General features: G+C 37.8%; 2 pseudogenes; both read right to left on the reverse strand.

Moving 5' to 3' along the window:
• Nucleotides 1–4,348: 4,348 nt before the first annotated feature.
• LOC136277392 (melanocyte-stimulating hormone receptor-like) lies at nucleotides 4,349–6,037 on the reverse strand (annotated as a pseudogene).
• Nucleotides 6,038–9,905: 3,868 nt separating this feature from the next.
• LOC136277393 (piggyBac transposable element-derived protein 4-like) lies at nucleotides 9,906–11,076 on the reverse strand (annotated as a pseudogene).
• Nucleotides 11,077–16,285: the final 5,209 nt, after the last annotated feature.

Genomic DNA, 16,285 nt, shown 5'->3' on the forward strand with positions numbered 1-16,285 from the left:
CCCAGTTCAATCTCCACTTGCCTGGAGTGTTTGCGGGGTCGTTTGTACTGAGACTCCAGCTCCTGGCTGTTCGGATCACACCAACAATCAAACATTCGTTGAAGTTTCAACAGGAAGGAGTGATAGAATAGTTACTTTAGTGGATGAGACTGATTTCTAATTTTTCTGCAATGCATTACAACAATACATGGACTACACTTCGCTGTAATTAATAAGTAGAGCGAATTTTCTCTTGGAATTTCGCACCGTACCTTGTCTGTACCTTTATCTTATTCCTGACAACAGAGCTAGAAGTCTGTTCACGCTTATGGTCATCAACGTCGACAAAGACACTAAACTTAATGCATAGTTTGATATGTAGATTGCAACCCTTGCGTATCGACAAAGACTCCAGTGTTCGTGAACCAAGGAGATCCTATAAGTAGCAGCGAGAGGCTGGCTAACGAGACCAACCAACAGATCAGTTGTTGCCAGACAACGATACAAGAGTTTGGATGGTGGATGAAGGGAAGTTTCCTTGTTAAGGGCAACAAGGATTAGAAAATTCCCAAGAAAAGCTGTGATGGAGAGGAAAATGTTAACTGCTGAGAAATAGATCGATTGTTGTTGTAACCCAACTACCGAGGAGGAGGAACATAGCAATACTTTATACGTTTCCGTCCGTGCTCCACCCTCTGTCGTTGTCGTCGCAATCATGGTGCAGCTCTTAAAACGGTTTTCCTCCTTTCGCTATGGTTTTTGGAACTGTTGACAACACGGGATAATTCTTCTTCACAACAACTACCTGGTTAAGAAACATTGAAATATTTTAATTCTTTATATCATTAACACTAAAAGCTTTCTTAATGTATTCTACTTGTTTTTATTAAGTTGAACGAACTGTCAGTCGAGAAAATAACATAACAATACATATAAACCTTTCTTGAAATTTGGAGGGTGTGCAGTAGTTATAAAAAGCGGGCTCTGACACATTTCGTGTCCAGTACAAAAAACAACCTTGATTTCAAGGCAACTTTAATTTTTCACACGCGAGTTCTGAAGAGAGTATGAAAATTACTCTCCCTAACGATTCTTCTGTCACGCCATCGAGGTGTTACAGGTACCTTTTTTTTTCATGAGAAGCTTCTTTGATACATGTAAAGTTATTTCAAATTCATTCTCTTGGTTTAACCATTTTATTTCGATCAAAAATTAGTCTTATACATTTTGACATAGGAAGCATTTAAACGAATGTGTGAAACAACAATATAATTTTTTTATAAGTTAGAATAAAACTACCTACGCTTTAGCATAAGCTAAATTCACCTGCCTTCTTTATCTCACGTGTGTGCGGTTTAGCAAGTTAAATTCACCTACCCTTACTATCTCAAGCGCGAGACTTTTACATTTAAAAAATAATGATAAATAAATATTCTTCATCAATTTTCAAGATCTGTTTTTCCAACAAACGACGTTGTTCTCGCAAACAGACCTAATAGTTTTTACCCAAATAGTTGTGTTAATTCACAATTCATAAGTTGAGGAACTTCTTCAACCAACTGATAAAATTTTAATAAAAAATAAGCATGTGTCCGCGACATTCACCTCCCTTCTTTGTCTCACCCTTGAGACTTTTATATTTAAAAAGAATAATAAGAATAAACATTCTTCATCAATGTTCAAGGTCTATTTTTCCAATAAACGACTTTGTTCTAACAAATAGACCTGACAGTTTTCAGGTTTTTGTAAAATGAAAATTTGTGTTCATTCGCAATTCATAAGTCGAGGAAATTCTTCGACCAGCCCATAAAATTTTAACAAAAAAATAGCATGTGTCCGCGACATGACGATACAATCGCATAAAATCAATTGTACACCTCTGGCGTAGTTATTTCTTTAAAAACTGCCAAATTTCTCCTTGAAGGGCTGAACAATATAAAATGTCTCTTTGAACATTCCCAATGGCTTTTGAGAGAATATTTACAGAATTGATGCAGTCCTCTGGTGTATCTTGTTTTATGTCAGCATCTACACGATCATAAACCTTTTTTCTAAGCATATAAACTATATGTTTGTAAGATGCTTTTTGCTTTATTTATCAACGGTCTTTTCAGCGATTTACACTGCTCAATCTCGTGCAAAATTGAGTTGAACTCTATATCAGAGATAGAATTACTTTCAATTGCCTTTGAAAACAACCCGCTAACTGACAGGTGTTTTGTCTCTGCTATTGAAATAGTTTTTTTTCATGTTTTGTAATTTTCTTACTGAGAGTCTTGCTCCCAACACTAAATGCTGTTGACATAAATCCTAAAAAGCCGGCTAAAACAGCCATTGGTGCTCCCACAATAAATCCTAATTCCACTCAGAGAAACCGCCATACCGCTTGTTAACAATGCAACCGGTGTTACTCCTGTCACAGTGTATGTTGTGTGACAAGCGGATCTAATTTTCTTTAATTTGGCAAGGACACGTCGGTAATGAGTAACGTCATTCTCATTATGTTATAATTGGATATATCGGCGGTGCGCTTGGCAGAAGGCTTTAGGGTCCCTGGCTCACAGAGCTTCGCAAGACATTTTGATCAGCCATTTTTTAAATCATTAAATAATCTCTAATTCAAGCGTCATCAGGGACGAAAATTCGTATGGAAGTGATATCATTCCTTGATGTTATTTTTCGCAACACGGGATTCGGTAGAGAATAATTTACCCTTTCAAACTGGCTCTTAGCAGTATCAAAGCAACCAAGAACTCTCGAGGGTTCCCCATTGAATAGGTTTTCATCCTTGTCCAAAAGATCACACATGGGCAAGGTAACTGTTGAATGAAGTAAATCGGCTGAGGAGATTTTTTCCCTTGCAAACGCTGATCAATCCCGAGGAGTAATATTTTCCCAAAGGCTTTCGCAAGGCCCTCAAGATTGTATTTTCCTGGAGGAATTATTTCAATACTTGCATTGTTTTGTCTATCGGAGATAGATATTTCTCCTCTTCTCTTCAAATTATACCATGAATTGTAGAGAGGACAAGACAAAAGTCTAATATAGTTTAATTTACCGAGAGGTTCTCTAAAGCGAACCGTGTGATCATTTGAATCTGCAATAACTGTCAAAACAATCATTTTCATTATAAAAACAATAATAAAAGGTTTGCCTGGCTAAGATCAAACGAAGCGAATAAGGAAGTCTAATCCTAAAAAGTACCAATTCAAAAACAAAAAACTGAAAAATCCCAGAAATAAAAACTCCTTTATAGATGTGCTTGAGCTAGATCATTAAAATCGTCCTAGTAATGCTCATTTCAGATGTTTTATTTTTAACTGCATCGCTACCGCTAAAACAACGATTAGTGACCGAAAAAAGCACATATTCGAATATTCTCAATTCAACATAAGAAAAACAAAATCTTTATACATGGTAAATATTCACTTGTGTCGGTATCAATTATTGCGTGACCAGCTCATGATATAAATGGCGGAGGGGAAAACACAACGCAAAACCTGGGCTCCTGTCAAAACGTAATACCCAGGCGTAATATAGTAATTGAAACGGCTAATAAAATCACAAATAAACAAGGTAAGAGTGTTATGTTAGATTTTTTAACAAATTGTCATGATTTATACCAGTTAACGGTGGCGACAAGTAGGCGCACCATGTATATTCCATAGTCACTATCAAGTAAATTTTGCCGGACTTTGACTTCGTCTCAAGATAGAACAACATAAATACACAAGGAAATTTTTACAGTAACTTTATAACCATCCTTTTGTCTTTTAAAAATTTGAAGCTCAGTAGATTCTGTCATATCGGTCATTGTTAAAACTGTCTTTGTTTTGACGCTACTTTTCGAAATAGGAAAAGTATGTCGAACAAAAATATTCACCAAAAAAATTAAATATTTCTTTGCCAACTTCAATAATAACAGGGGATTAAGTTTAGATGATAAAACAAAGGCATGTGTTAACAGAAATGCCGGATGTCAAGTGGAATCGTTACACGAGGTCACGCAACTCGGGTGATATTTACGGTGAAAATTTGCATATTTGAGCGGTCGAACGAAAAAAAGTCATTTCTCGAAAACTAAAATATATTTCCAAAAAAAACTACATCACCATTATTAGAACATATTGGGCTACAAAATATAAAAGAAGGGGTGAATTTCAATTTGTCTTTTTGTCGACGGGGTTAGAATTGTATATAATGGTACTATGTTTTGATTTGACATTTGTTAGCTTAAATAGGCAAATACCAAAGCATCTTTAACACCAAAGATGCTGAAAAGTTGTGTTTGTCTGATTCTATCTTCTTTTTTCTTTCCCTTCAAATTACGCCTGATCAATACAAGTCTGACGACTCCGAGAAAATATATCTAAGTCCATGGAAAGCAGAGTGCTCGTAGGATTGTCTGCTTTACTGCTTGCCTCACTTCTCTGACTTTCCAGCAGTAAAGAAACGGGTTCAAAGTGGAATTAAAATACGTTAAAATAGTTGTAATTCCATCAATAAAGACTACATGTGAAGAATAAGTTTTTCTGTAAGTGATCACAAGCAGCATTATGAATTTTGGTACATAACAAACAACTAATGCTAACTGTACCCACAGTGCACTGCTTACTGCCTTCCTGTATCTTGCCATGTTCAGAGCAGTTGTTTGGCTCGGCTGTTGTTGAACTTGATCTTGTACTTGAGCCTGATAATGTCTAAGAGTGCAAAATATCTTTGTGTACGAGGCGATTGAGATCACTAAGCATGACGGTATAACTATGGTAGTATACCAAATGGTTATTCGAGTATGTGAAATGAAAAATGATCCAGCAGCGACGGAAAAAAATCCAAAACGTAACTGAAATGATGTATGTGCGCTTTAAAGTTACTATTTGCCTGTATCTTATTCCCAACCCCAGAGCGAGAAGTCGGTCCGCGCTTATGGCCGTCAACGTCAGCAAAGACACTCCACATAATGCATAGCTTGATATGTAGATTGCGTCCATTGCGTGTCGACAAAGACTCCGGTGTTCGTGAACCACGGACATCCAATAGGTAGAAGCGAGAGGCTGGCTAACAAGACCAACCAACAGATCAGTTGTTGCCAGACAACGATACAAGAGTTTGGATGGTGGATGAAGGGAAGATTCCTTGTTGAGGGCAACAAGTATTAGAAAATTCCCAAGAAATGCTGTGATGGAGAGGAAAATGTTGACTGCTGAGAAATAAACCGATTGTTGTTGTAACCCAAATAACAAGGAGGAGGAGCATCGCAATACTTCATATATGTTTCCGTCTGTGTTCCACCCTCTGTTGAGTTTGTCGTCGCAATCATTGTGCAGCTCTTAAAACGGTCATCCTTCTTTCGCTACGGTATTTTGGAACTGCTGGCAACACGGGGTAATCTTCTCCACAACAACCACCTGGCCAAGAAACAGTTAAATTTTATATTTCTTTGTGTCATAATCACTAAAAGCTTCTTTACTGCATCCAACCCGTTTTAGATTGATTGAATGATCTGTCTGTCAAGACAATTACCGCGATATTTATACATATACAGCTTTCTTGAAATTTTGGAGGGTATGCCTTGCCTTAATCAGCCCCATGAAAGGTGTCCCTCTGGTTGATAAATTTCATTCAAGAACGCACTTTAAATAAGAGCTGATAAAAATTTTAGCGATGAAGACATCTGTTCGTTTGTTATTTTTTGATAAACCTTTCGGTGGATAAAAAAATAGGAATTGGCCAGAAAAGGTAAACCTAAATTGATATTTAAGGATATTTGTCGATCCGCAAAAAGACATTCCCGCTGAAAAATCGCGTTCAATAAAACATTGCAAAAGTCTTATCTTCAGCCAAATGAGAAACTACCAATTAAAGCGAATCAGTTGCAAGTATCCACAGCGCATTTGATTTCGGACTGCCCTAGGGGTGATCGTAGAGGTGGAGGTACGGCCCTCTTGTTCAGAGATAACATCAATGTTTCCAAGCTCGAAACTGTTTCAAGGATTTCCTTTGAATCTTCTGAATACCTTGTCTGCACTGGCTCCCTACGCTTTCGATTGGCAATCATCTATCGACCGCCGTACTCTGTTAATCATCCTGTGACTGTGAACAGTTTTATTGACGAATTTTCTGAGTACCTTGAATCTGTTATCCTATCTAACGATGTCCTGTGTTTAACTGGCGATTTTAACATCCATGTTGATGATCACAATGATTCAGCTGCTTGTCGCTTTTTGGATTTATTGGAGTCAATGTCTTTAACTCAACATGTGACAGAACCAACGCATGAACTTGGTCATACACTAGATCTGGTAATTACTCGAAAGTCAGACAACCTTATTAGCGGTCGACCAGCGCCTGACATTCTATTTTCGGATCATCTAGCGTTACTTTTCAAATTGAAAACACCTCGACCACCTCTCAAAGTTGGGCGTGTCTCATTTAGGAAGTTGCGATCAATTGATAAGTCTGCTTTTGCGGACGAAATCTGTAACAGCGAGCTTCTTCAAACGGATACTGAAGATCCTGACGAGCTGGCCGCCTTATTCAACAATACATTGCGTTCCCTGCTGGATCGGCACGCTCCTGTTAAGCAAAAGAATGTTACTATTAGATCTCGTGTTCCATGGATGAATGATGAAATTATATTGGCTAAACGTCAACGGAGGAAAGCTGAAAGGAAATGGAGGGCTTCTAAAGCACACATCGATTTACTATCCTATCGCGCAATGAGAAATCGAGTGACGTTTTTGAGTAATGAGGCTCGTTGTGCATACTATACAAACTTCATAACTGAGAACAGCACGGACCAGAGAAGGTTATTTAGAGCAAGTAAGTCCCTGCTGAATTTATCAAATGGTCCTGGCCTCCCACTGTCGACTAATGATTATCAGTTGGCTAATGATTTTGGAAAATTCTTTGCTCAAAAAATTGCTGATATCAAGTCTGTTATTGCAAACCAGAGCCGCCTTCCTGTCACCATCGACGCTGCCAGTACTGTGACTGCTTCCTGTTTTTCAGAATTTACTCTCCTGTCCGAATCAGAGGTTTTTGATTTAATCAAAGCTTCATCAAAGAAATCTTGTCTTCTTGATCCTATTCCAACCAAACTTCTTACTGACTTCGCCGATGTGCTACTACCTCCGATCACGAAAATAATAAATCTTTCGCTTGATTCTGGTTATTTTCCATGCACCTGGAAAAGTGCTCTAGTACGGCCGCTGTTGAAGAAGGATGGATTACCTCTTGTTTTTAAGAACTACAGACCCGTGAGTAATTTGGCATTTATCTCAAAGCTGGTTGAGACTGTTGTTGCCAAGCAGCTACAGCATTATCTGAATGGCAACAATCTGTTCCCAGTGTTTCAATCCGCCTAGCGACAGAACCACAGCACAGAAACTGCACTCCTTAAGGTTATGAATGATATTCTCCTTAACATGAACAGTCAACGTGTTACTCTGCTTATTCTGCTCGATTTAAGTGCTGCCTTCGACACAGTTGATCACGACACCATGCTACGTCGACTTGAGTCATCATTTGGTATACATGGGAAAGCCCTCTCCTGGTTTACGTCCTATTTGTCTGGTAGAACTCAACGGATAATGATTAACGATTCGCTGTCGGAACCTTTTAAATTAGAATGCGGTGTGCCTCAAGGTTCCTGTCTGGGTCCGTTATTGTTTTCGTTGTATACGAGCAAGCTTTTTGAGATCATTGAATATCATTTGCCCACGATTCATTGTTACGCTGACGACTCTCAAGTTTACATCTCATTCAGTCCCAACGACAGAGCTGAGCAACTTGCTGTAGTGAGGAGTATGGAGGACTGCATCAGAGACATTCGTCTTTGGATGTTGAATAATGATCTTAAATTAAATGACGACAAGACTGAATTCCTTATCATTGGCACATCACAACAGCTGGGAAAGCTCGACAATATCAGTATACGTGTGGGCGACTCAGACATACATCCCGTGCCAATTGCGAGAAATCTTGGTTCCTGGTTTGATTCAAGGCTCTCCATGGCAACACACATCACGAAAATTTGTGCCTCTTCATTTTACTACATTTATAATATTCGTCGGATCAGAAAGTACCTTTCACAGCAGTCAACGGAAACTCTTGTCCATGCATTTATAACGAGCCGCCTGGACTATTGCAATGGCCTATTATATGGACTACCGGACTGCTTGTTGAATAAGCTGCAACGAGTACAGAATGCTTGTGCCAGATTGATTCTTAAAGAACAGAGATTTTGTCATATTACGCCCTTAATTTCTAAGTTACACTGGTTACCAATTAGATATAGAATTGAGTTTAAAATATTGTTAATTACTTTTAAGATTCTTAATTTTTTAGCCCCTTCTTATCTATCCTCTCTTATTTCCCTTAGACCCCCCTCCAAATATAATTTAAGAAATTCCAGTGATAAGCTTTTACTTAGCCATCCATCATTTAAATCGAAAGCTACACTGGGGGACCGTTCTTTTACCTGTGCTGCTCCGAAACTATGGAACGAACTACCGCTGGATATTAGGAGCGCAAGAACAGTAAATATTTTTAAAGCTAAACTGAAGACTCACCTTTTTCGTAGTGCATTTTTATAGCTTTTTTTTTTTTTTTTTTTTTTTTTTTTTTTTTTTTATTATCTCGTTTCTTAAAATTATTGTAAGTCTATTTTAATGATAATTTTTAATCTTGTAATGCGCATTTGAACATTTTATGGAATTTGCGCACTATAAATTTTTAATATTATTATTATATTATTACTCGAAACATCTATCGACGAATCACCTACCAGCCGTGTACCTCCTCTTTGTGAGATTTTTTAGGGAAGTTGGAACATTAAAAAAAAACAAACAAACAAACAAACAAAGCGAAAAAGGAAATAGTAAAAATCCAAATTGTTTATTTGTTCTTGATTTATAACAGTCTTGAAATAAATTTAAAACAGTTGTAATTTCCAACACAATTAAATGACAATTGAAAATCCATTCACGGCCTTCGATGTCACGTACTTTCAACTGATTATCTGCTGCCAAAAATTGTCCACATTCAGTTTTTAATTCATATCTCAACAAATATTTACAGCAATAACACCTACAACATATCATTTTAAAGTGTATAAAATGGGCTTCTCAGGGAAAAGATTTTCATCACTAAAACCCAGGATTTTCCTGATAAATGATATTTAAAGGACAAAATAAGTAAGACTTAAAATTTGAGGTCAAAGTCACTGTTCCTCCTAGGTAAAGTTACTTAAGATTAATTGATGAAAAAAGTAGATTATTAACATTTCAGAAACATTTCCTGAAAATCTGAAAGAAAAACAAAAAAAAATGATTTTTTTATGAATTTCTATGTGCACCCATGTTATTAAAAAAAAAAAAAATAACAGAAAAAAATTTGTTGAGAAATTCGACGTTATAACAGGAGATGGGTAGGCCCTGATGTTTTACTGAGTGAATGAATTTGCCTTTTAACATCCCTACTAACTAATGAGAGTCCTCTCTGAGAAAACGAAGACTAAATCACAACTATTCCTACTGACAAAAATAAAAGCAACAAAGTATTTTTTGGATATTTTTTAATTTTTAATTTTTTTGTTGTTGGTATTTTTGCGAAGCACAATATTTGAAAACATTGGAATAAACATTGGAAAATTTTCTGAGTATGGGAAATATGGTACACCAAAAATTTACCTGTGGTACTTCTTAGATTGAAACACTGCAAAACAATCACAACCCTTATTAATATGCATATACTTCTGACATTGAGGGGCTTTTCAATAAGACTGAACCCTAAAATCTCCCCTACCCTCTTTATAAAATACCACACAGCGTCTCTGAGTATCAGAGAAAACTGGGATAGGGACAGTTGTAAATTCCTCTGGGGCAGAAGGAGATGATTTCACCGTGGTATTCTCCGGTGGACTACTATAACCAGAGAAAAGCACAGAGTTGCCCAACAATTTCTTCCTGGAAATCACCCAAAGAATAATTAGGGGGACTTATTAGAGCATCATCGTCAGGAAACTGAGCCTGATGCACCTTGAAAAGGATAAAGTCATTAACTACAGCCATGTCAGTAAGGTGGTAAAACAAAGTTTTCCACCAATTTATGGACTTACGTAGTACAATATTTGTGGTTAGAATTTTATCAGATCGGTCAACCCCATTCATAAACTTATTGTTATTAGCTATAACTTTAGGTTGTGGTACTTCCCTCATGCTCCACACACCATGCTCCTTTCTTTTCCTGTTGACAGAACCGTGATCATTAGCTTTATATCGACAGTTGATTACATTGAAACTACTGTGTTATCCAACCACTGAAGTATCAAACAAGGAGGGTTCCTTTCCCAACGCATAATACCCTTTTCTTTTTTTTATGAGCCCATACCCCACACTTTTTTAACGCAGCTGGAAAGCCTCTCCTGTTTTTTTCAGGATGGCACCGGTGGCAAGGACTCCCTGAGCAAACAAATGTTTGATGTTTAACCCAGATTTAGAAAAGGCCCTAGAAGTCTCATCACTACATCATAGCCAAACCCAAATTCACTAGTTTCCTTCCCTGCGGCTTTACCAATGTAGACATTGAAGTCTGCAGTGCAGCCATTTGAACTATCAGCCAATACCCACAATTTGATACCCCATCTGGTGGGCTTGTCTTTGATATATTGACGTATTTCAGACCAGTGACAAGACTTAACCAAGCGTTCATCAAAAGTCAAATTTTTACTGGGCTGGTACAAGGCAAGACCCCTAGATTCAAAATAATTAATAAATGACTCAACTTTACGCAACTTATGAGATTCATCTTCATTAGTGGGATCTACCACATGCAACATGGCCATTAGAGCTTTGAATCTGGTTCTGGACATGATTGCTCTTGCCCAAGACAATAATATGGGGTCTTTTCGCACCAATACTTATCAAGATAACCAATCTTTACAAGCCCCATATAAATGAGAAGAGCGATCAGCCGCTTGATTTCATCAGCTGTGGTCTCTTGCCAACTACCATCAGAGCTTGAATGCAAAAAATGTTTAACGTTTCGTTTCGTTATTTGAAAACATCCCCCAGTTATTTTCTCTTCATGTCGCATTCGATCAGAATTTATGAAAGGAATCATGAAAGGTGCAAAATGTTAGTTAACTAATCTAACACACCATTATAATAAAGTTCGGATATAACGCGCGCTGTCATTGGTTAAAAGAGCGTGCTCTATGAGAGTATAGAGCATAGAGCTGAGCTAAAGCTGTCATGCCATCTGCCAGACTGGACTATGTGCGACCTTTTCCAGGACTTTTCTCTGGCCTTTTGTTCGCTAATTGAAAGTGAAATTTCGAAAACAAAGGTTTATAAACATGCCAAGCGAAATGCAAGACGTGGTCTCGCGTTTCTCCCTACACTTCTTTCGTTCTCTAACCGCTTCCTGCGTGCTTTATAACAGAACAGAGCACAGTCGTGGCTTCTCTATTTGTTAATTAGAAAGCCATTTCAATGTTCATTCATTCCACCCTCCTTAGTTTCTCTCAGTCTCATTCGAACGGCAGCTGGTTGTGATCTTAAATTCTTCTCTTACATTGTCTCCGTTTTTGAAATTTAAAGTTACTCGATCGTGAACGTTGAGAAGCCAAAATTGATCGATATACCGTTGCGAAAAGCCAAAATGGATCAGAAATTTTGATTAATTAAAATGAAATACTGGGTAGCAGACATGCTTATTAGAACATCAAAATATTAAAATATTCAAGAAATTATTCCTTTTTTTTTTTTTTTAAATATGCTTTTTTCTGTTTTTTAGTCACTCAGACAAAATCTGTTTTGGGTTTTTCAGTGATCGACAAATAAGGACCATTCAGTGCAGTCAAAAATATTCGGAATAAAGTTCTAATTTGCAATTTAAAGTAAATTATTTGACTGAAGGTCTCGCTTCTTTTGCAAACATATAATAACATGAGAAAATGTCTTATAAATTCTGTATTTCTCCATTCGTTTCGAATTTTCTTTCTAGAATATTCAAGTTTCAAGTTTCCCTCTAGAATGTTCATGTTGTGTTTCCTCTGTCGTTCTTTTCCTTTCACGCATTTGAAATCAGAGAGACATTTGTTCTTGCAAAGCATAAATGATCTTCAATTGCATAACTAAAATTCCCACCGCAATCTTTGACGGTATATCACACGGAAAGAAAGTAATTAACCCAACAAACCGTCCATCCAATTTTCATCTTTATTAACTTTCCTAACTTTCACAATATCTTTCATTCGCTATTTACCCTTTCTCTTTTAAGACTGAAACATATTCCCATCTAAAACAGTCCATTTCGTTCAATTCTTATAAATAGTGCGCTTATAACCAGGGGCAGTTTAGTCCACAATAGTGCTTTGGTATTAAATGGCCCATTAGGGATTTGGCAAGGTAACGAGAAGCGAGTTCGCAGAGGCCCTGCCATGCAGTATATCGGAGGGAAGTCAAACAGGTAGCACTTCTCGGCATCTGGGTGACTTTTAGACGGGGGAAACGTTTTCAATTGGTCGCAATGCCCGTCAATGTAGACTTCTCAGTGACCTGTCTCTCCCGTTTAAATCAAATTTAGAGATACATTTCTTCAAAATTTCACGTTTGTATTGTCTGTTCTTTAAGCGTATTTTGAAACACTGTATGTTTTTATTAGAGGTGAGCATGATGAGTCTTTTCATAAGAGGCACTGTGTTTCTCCTCTCAAGAATCCTTTTCCATTTGTCTGACACGGATGAAAATTCAAGTATTCGAAGGTCTCCATCTCCTCTTAATACATTTGGATTTCAAGAGTCGATTCCCTCTTCAAACTGTCGCTTTTGTACATTATTGTGTCCAAGAATATAAATTCTGAGTTTGATATTTCAGCCGTAAATGATGATGGTGTCGTGGCACAATGTATATCGAATGTACAGATTTACAAACTCTTTTATTTTGTCTTTGTTTCTGTTCCACAGACGGAAAACGTAGTCAATATGTCTCTTCCAAAGTAGCGGTTTAGTTGTGCTCACGGTGATAGTACACTTTTCTATATTTGCTATGAAAATATTGGCAAAAGCTATTTTGCCCTTTAAAAAGTATCGAGTTCCCGGGTAACAATAACAACGACGCGCAAAACACATTGGTTGGGCGTGTCCTCTAAACCCTTGCGAGTTATAAAATTGAATCTAAGTCTGCTCTCAGAGCTTGATTAACCGATTTCCCTAGCATGAAGTGACTTGGAAACCAAGTAATCATAATGAATATATAAATTATTCATATCTCTTTTGATAGTTTCATGTCCGTTCCACTTGCACTTATGGCTCTAGTTTACTTAAACTAAGAGCTCACACGCATCATGACACATACGTGTCTCTGGGAGAAAAGATCTAACTCCATGGACAGCAAAGTACTTGTCTGATTGTCTGCTTCGCTGCTCGTCTCACTTCACTGATCTTCCAGCAGTAAAGGAATAGGTTCAAGGTGGGCCTCAAATACACTGAAAGAGTCGTTATTTCAGAAGTGTGGAGCAGATGTAATGAATAAGTCCTCCAGATAGTGTTTGAGTTTATCATTGTCAACAAGTGTTAACAATGATAAACTTGGTGAATAACAAACGACTAATGCTAACTGCACCCACAGTGCACTGCCCACTGCCTTCCTGTATCTTGCCATGTTCAGTGCAATTCTTTGGCTTGGCTGTTGCTGAACATGATTTTGTACTTCAGCTTGATTACGACCGAGAGTGCGCATAAATCTCTGTGTACGAGGTGATAGAGATCAATGAGAATGAGAGTGAAACTATTGTAAAATACAAAAGAGGTATTCGAGAATTATAGAACGATGAAGCAAGAATTATTGTAATAATAAATTTTCCGCATCGCTTTTGACTTATACGAACAGTACACGGTTTTGGACGATATGGTAACCGAATGTTTCTCGCACCATAGACGACAAATGAGAATTCCACGTTTTTCCAGCTTCTTTCGAATTTTCGCACTCGTTGTCTCGTCTTCCCTACGCATCTGTTGGACTATGAAAGCTCTTTCAGTAGAACATCTGCCCTCAGGCTGATGTTTCACTCATGAAACTGTCAGTCATGTAGAGACGGACATGATTTTATCGTACAAAGCACAAATTGACTCCATCCGCAAAAAATAAAACTCTCACAAAATGTTCATGCAACACGAAAAACAGTCTTTCTTATTTTTTCTTGCCCTTCAAAGTTTCCTTCAAAAAAACCACCTATCCTCAAAAGAAATTCATCCTAGAAACCGCGACAGTCAATTTCCCGCGTTTTGAGACTGGTTTGACCATAGAACCTTTTTCTTTAGTCTCCCCGTTGTACTCTGTCAGCGACGACTGAACCCCCTCAGTTTCGTATTGGAAACCATATGATTCTTTCAAATCCATTTCGGATTCTACCAGATTCCCCTAGTTCTTAGAATAAATTTTTAAAATTGCATGCATCTAAAATCGGAATGACATTTGTTCCCGCAAAGCATAAATGATCTTCAATTGCATAACTAAAAATTCCAACCGCAATCATTGCATATTACACGGAAATACCTCTGACATAAAAGTCAAAACCGTTATAATATCCGAAGATATAAAATTGTTCAAAATTATTCGTTGGACTTAGATTCCAAACAATTTCATACAATGTCTCATTGATGTCTCGTTATTAAAAAAAATATCTTAGTTATTTGCTCTTTTTTTCGCGTTTGACAAGGACGTGAAGGAACTACAACAGGGGAAAAAAATAAAGTAACTTAATCAACAAACTGTCCATCCAATTTTCATCTTTATTAACTTTCCTAACTTCTACATTATCTCTCATTCGCTATTTACCCTTTCTCTTTCAAGGCTGAAACATATTCCCATTAAAGTTACATTACACACTCCCGGGCTAGCGATAACATGTTGATCATAGAGATTTACACACTTATAAGGTAAAAGTATTTAAAGTTCATTAAGTTTAGAGAGTTCAGTTATTATTAGCGCAGCTCCAAGATCAGCAGCTCGCTGTGTTCGTTTTTCGGTTTTCGACCTTATTTCTTCAGGGTTCTTAAATTTCCCTTTAGAGTCTTGCAGGTTATCTTACTCGGCTAACACTTCAAGAGGGTAAAGCTTCTCGATAGGTCTCGAGGTTAGGTTTACTTTTGTTGTTCTTAGGATCGGAACAACCTTACCTCGAGCTTTCCCGATATGTTTTTGTTCGCCTGCGATGAATGTTGTTCCCTAAGACCGGTTAAGTATTCCCTTTGCCATTGTTTCCAGAAAGCTTGCATAATTTTCTGGTGGTATTTTTTCTTGTCAAATCTTTGGCTGACTCTTGAGGGATGTAGTAGTATGTGTATCTGGTAGTGTAAGAAGTCTGTGTCCACTTGTCTCCCAGCTTTGAGATCCTTTATCTCTCGCGGAAAGACGCTCTTCTGTGCCAACTTGACAACTTCTCTTTTAGATTTCTCAATTTCTGCGTGACTGATACACCGTGTGATCCCGCGTGTGTTTGTCTCTTCTTTATTCTTTCTTGAGGACCACTTGATCCGCTGCAAGAACTTCATCAACCAGGCAAATGTGCGAAGAAGAGCGATCAAGCCAGAGAATCGGGTCAGAAGGCAGTTCAAAGAAGCTCTCGGGTTAACTGTGGTCACTTACACTTCCTTCTTTATCTCAAGCTTCTCTACTGCGTTACTCTCAAACTTGGGTTGTGGCTAGTGATCCTCACTACTATACAGGAAGGGTGGGCCTTTCAGCCAGCGCTCGTTCTTAAGAAATTCATTCATTCCAAGGACTCCACTGACATCATTAGCGGGGTTCAGTTTTCCAGGACAATGTGTCTACTGTTATGGTGATGTGAGGTCCCTAATCTCTCTAACTTGATTAGCCACATAAGTTTTAAATCACTTGTTCTCGTTGTGGATGTAATTTAAAACGACTATGGAATCGGTCCGAAAAAACCATTTTTTTAAACTCAAAGTTCAGTTCTTTTCTCACTGCAAGATCAATACATGCTTGGAGCATTTCTCGACTTTCCAATAACGAATGCACATTCTGCAGTTCCATCCAACTTCGGACGCGTCGCAGAAGTGATGAAGCTATAGAGTAGCTCCTTCATGGTGAGACCGACTAAAGTAACATCTAGGGACGTTCACCTTCGCCAGAAGAGGTTGGTCATTTTTCCCAGCTGCAACCATCTTTGGAGGAGTTTTCCTTCAAGAGTTTTATCCCACGCCCTTTTCAACTTCCACAGTTCTTGCATTATTTGCTTCGCAGGTAATACTACGGGCGCAGCGAGGTTCAGTGGGTCG

The sequence above is a fragment of the Pocillopora verrucosa genome, chromosome 12 (genome assembly GCF_036669915.1).
Source record: "Pocillopora verrucosa isolate sample1 chromosome 12, ASM3666991v2, whole genome shotgun sequence".
Classification (NCBI taxonomy): Eukaryota; Metazoa; Cnidaria; class Anthozoa; order Scleractinia; family Pocilloporidae; genus Pocillopora; species Pocillopora verrucosa.